This window comes from Aplysia californica, unplaced genomic scaffold (assembly GCF_000002075.1).
Source record: "Aplysia californica isolate F4 #8 unplaced genomic scaffold, AplCal3.0 scaffold00091, whole genome shotgun sequence".
Lineage (NCBI taxonomy): Eukaryota > Metazoa > Mollusca > Gastropoda > Aplysiida > Aplysiidae > Aplysia > Aplysia californica.
In genome coordinates this window covers 663,804-668,693 of record NW_004797361.1, presented here as the reverse complement: position 1 = coordinate 668,693, position 4,890 = coordinate 663,804, and positions in this window count along the sequence as shown.

Sequence of the window (4,890 nt, the reverse complement as noted above, 5' to 3'; positions counted from 1 at the left end):
GGAGGGGGGGGTGAAAAAAGGGAAGGAGACAGGACGGGGGAGGGGGATGGGGAAGATGGAAGGAAAGAATGGGGGTGGGGGGAGGAGGGCAGTAAAGATTCAGTGCGGATAACAAACGACACAATGTGTATTGTCACCGTCACCACCACCACCACCATTATCATCATCACAATAAACAGCAATGGAAACAACGGCAACAAACATTGAAATTATAACCATCGTCATCAACAACAACAGCAGCAATAATAAAAACAAACAGAAGAAGAAAATATCATTCACACAACTCTCTCCTCCCCATCTGCCCGACTGACAACTTTTTCTTCTAACATCACATCTTCATCCTCATCCCTATGCTGAGATTTGTTTAACTTCTTAAGGACGCAGAGGACACATACATCCCAACAACAGCGGACCAAAGGCAATGTTTGGGGGCTCTTGTGGTCTAGAAGTTACAGTGTCGCCTCTCATTCAATAGGTCCCGGGTTCGAAACCTGACAGAGATGATTTTTTTTTCTCCAATAGCTTCTCCTCCCACCTCCTTTCCTGCTCTCTAACCATGTTCTGTCGTCCGCTTTCGTTTCCACTTTCTTCCCCCTCCCCCTCCCCTTTGCCCCTCCTCTGGGTTCCAGACCTTTTTTGCATATGTTCTACTGTTCTCCTTAACTCTTTCATACTTCTGTCTTTCAGCCACATCCCTGATCTTAGGGTAAATAAGATCTAACACCTAGCCTTCTCGGATAAAGACGAAAAATCTTGGAGGTCCCGGGTGCAATTTGCGCACGTTACAGCTCCCTTGGTGATCATAAAATCGATAAGAGTAGACATCCGTCGCTATCCGGGCAAAATTCAAAAAGAATTCCTACCAAACTGGAAACATTTAACGTGTCCTGCGCTCTCACATGACCTTATGCAGTTGCCAGAGTTGTAAAATACTTACCAAAACAAAAACCATAAGGCAATGAGCGCCACATTTCGAACCATCATGCACAAACCAGAACACAAGTTTGTATATTTCATTGTTTGCATTTTGTTGCATGTCTTCTTAAATTCCAGTTTAAGAAAACAAAATGGCAAAAGTCTGTTTGAATGATGAAGTTGGGCCCCCAAAACAGTGTATCTCTAAGCGTTGTTGAATTACCATAACGCCCGCCCTGAATGAGTTAATTTGAAAATAACTACCTAGCTCCTGGTGTCCCGAGAATGTCAGCGCCCATGAAGTCGTTAGCATCCAAGTCGTCCTGTTCGTATCTCTGCTGAAAATGGGAAAACGAGAATCATTGAGAAAAAAAACCCCAAACAAACATAAAAACAAAATGAGAGGCAGCGACAAATTTGATTTAAAAGTGTATTCTGAAACAAGAGGTCTTTTCAGATTGTCCTCAAATTAATAAAAAATTCCCGAGAAACCGTTGTGCCTTTATTGGTGCGTTATAGAAGTCACGGGTTGCTATTTTTTAAAACGTGTTTTTACCTTCATCTCGCGGGAATACGTTTTTTCCGTGTGCGGTCACAAAGCTTCATACAAAAAAGAAAAAAAAATGCCCCTCTCCCACCTACTATCCCCTCCCCCCTCTTTACACACGAAAAGAGAGAAAAAATGCAAGTGTCTTTGAAAACTTTTTTCAAACAAGATAGCATTGTTTGAAGAAAGAATCAAGTGGTTGGAAAACTTGAAGCTGATGGAGTATACTTTTTTTTATTGTGGCGTCTCTGCCTATAGTGTACGGTCATTGAGGGGTAGGACCTCCGAATTTAAGGCCTATCTCAGACTAAAGTCTAGCCAAATGGTTGGGGAGCCTTTAAAAGTCCTCTACTAACCCAAATACAAAAACTCCTCTTTGGATATTCGAACCACTGCCATCCCCACCATAATAAGGAATGTTACGGACTTAGCTTGCCGCGATCTCCCCACCCAATCCATTTTTTAAAACTCACTTACCTGATACGTAGTCGGCCCCATCCATTCATGCAGATAACCCCCCACCCCACCCCTCCCTCAATCCCAACCACTCACCATCCCAACCCCTTCCTACTCATATGGCATTGTATAAGAGTTTTACAGAACTTGCAACAGAAATAGGTCGTACAGTTCAGGTGTTACAAGAGAGTAACATATGAAGAAAAGAAAAATTAGAGATAAAGGTGACAGACGTTGCTTTAAAAAAAGAAGGTGCAAACCATACCAGAGCACCCCTCACCCCCCAACCACCCAATTCACCTGATATGTCGTCGGCCCCATCCCTTCATCCAGACCTGACCCCGCCGTCCCTCCTTCTCTCGACGGGCCAGAGAATTGCTTCAGTTCCAGGTCGGCGGAGTCTGTGACGAATACGTCAGGGTAAAGGTCAGGTGGGCGGGGCCTGCCCGGGTCTGCGGTGGGCGTGGCGTTGATGGCCGTGAGCCTCACGTGGTTGTTTTCGCCACTTGCATCCATCTCGGCTGTGTTTGCTTGTCTGAGAAATGGTCGGATTGGGAAGGGAAGGGCGAAGGGAGAGGTTTAGGTAAGACTTAAATACTTTGATGGTAATTGTAAAAATAACTTTCACTTTTTAATATAAAAAGACCACTATTTCTCGTTGTTTTGTGTTTGTGTTTGTTTTTCTTTCTTCCTTTTTTGTTATTAAAAAAATTGTCAATTAGTTTGTGCAAAACGTACTACATCAACTTTAAGTTTGAGTTTTTGAGTAAAGAGAAGCAGAATAATAGTCGTTTAATGCTGGGAAAAGGTAAGACTGACAAACAGAGAAACAACAGGGTGAAAGGAAAGAAGTAGGACTTGCCAATAGCAGCACCCTCCAACTCAAACCACTCGGAACACATCAACAAAAATAATTTAATAAACTGGTTTTCTTTTTTGCTGGGGAAAAGCGCAAGAAGGACGGAGAGCTAGAGCAGAGGAGTTGTGAAGAAGTTGAGCAGATAAAAGTACATTCGGACCCCAACCCTCACCCTCTCTTAGAATAAGTTAAAAATGTCTTTTAAGCATGAGGTCACGGCGACCCAAAATGTGGCCCAGTAGAGAGTGGAGAGCCCAGGTGTGTGTACTAGGTGAAGTGAGTTCCAAATGGAGGGCTAAATTTTACTTTTACTCTCTAACCTAAATATTGGTGCCTACCATTTGATTGTCTTTGCGGAAATTACTATGGCACCCCCCCCCCCCTCCCCCAAACCGCAACAAAACAAAACAAAATCCAACCAAACAAACATACTAAAAAAAAATTTTAAACAATATGAAATATACATTTATAACAAAAATTTAATTGAATCATATAAAGAATATTTTGCATGAATTATGATGGTAGGTCTTGATTTATCCTGCGAGTGACAATGTCAGATTCAACCAACGAATGGTTACTTACTGGAAATTTCACACAAGCGGGATAAATCATGGTCTACCACCATAACTCAAGTAAAAAAACACTTTTTATGCCATACAGATATTAACTGGCGAAATAGGTTTGGAGTAGTAAAGATCAAAGAACCAGTCGAGTGGACAAATTTCCCTAGTCAAGAGTAAAAATCTCACTTGAAAATCAAACTCTAAATCCAATTGGAGTTAAAATTACAGCGAGGAATGGAAAAAAGAGTCGACGTTTCTTTTTAAGTAAGCCACACTAATTACAAAATAATGTTTTCTGTTTGTCTCCCTCTGCGAAAACAGTCCTAGACAAAACTATAATAATGTAAACATAGGCAAAGCAAGAAGAAAACAACGTAATGGCAAAATTGAAAGAAGAGGATGTTATTTTTATGGAAATCAAAATGTTAACAAAACAACTTAATTTTCGAGACTGACACATGGTGACACATACGATCGAGAAAAGCTGAAAAAAGTCTGGTCTCATTTGATGCACAAGTTCAACAAAACTTCGCCTCAATAATTCTATCGGTACGTTAACTCTTTGAGGGCACACATGCTGTTCTCTCGACAACACGTCATGAAGACGTACTGATTTGGGGCACTAAACCACTTTGATATTTCGTCGCTTTTAAGCACAAGGGGGCTATCCCGAAAAACGGTGTTTAGAGAAAATCGATAAAAAAAAGTTTTTGGACAGTTCAGTTTCTCCAAAAAAAAAAAAGGCGGGTTTTCTCTATAGGCTAACTAATCAATTAATGTACACACCAATGAAACCAAACTTCTCCTACAAGTAAGGCAATGCTCACTTTTGGTGTAGGTCAAGATTTCTGGAAACTCCCGAAATCTGAGTTAGCCCGCTTGTCCTTAAAAGCGACTATTTTCACAAGACGTTTTTCACTATATTTTTTTTTCTTATTCTGAAACCTAAAAAGAGCTACAACAATTTCCACACTATGAATAACATACACAATTCGATTGTGCCACAACACGACTTTTGGTCAGTTGTTGGAATTTTATGTGTCTGCTCATACGTCCTTATTAAAGAATAAACTCTAATCCCGATTCCTCACACCCAAACTCTGCCCCGGCCCAAACAAACCTGTAAGTTACGCACTGCATAATTAGCGAGTTGCCAACACGGTAAGCGAACTGAATGCTTATACGCGCTACTGGAAAGTAAATTGAGATAACTGTGACACAAATTAAAACTTATTTGTGATGCAAGAGCCGTAAAACTGTAACTAGAACTAAATTAAAAACTAATGTCTGATCATGAGACGGTAGAAGTGATGAGGAGACGTGACATATCTGTTGGTCTATGTCTGGTCACGTATGTCATCATGATGTGTTGTGGAAACTCCAGTATTCATGTATGAACGTGTGTGTAGTACTGTGTGTGCGGACCAGAGGGGGTGGGAGTGGGAAGGGAGAGGGGGAGGGAGAGGGAGATGGAGATAGATAGATAGATAGATAGATAGATAGACAGATAGATAGATAGATAGACAGAGAGAGAGAGAGAGAGAGAGAGA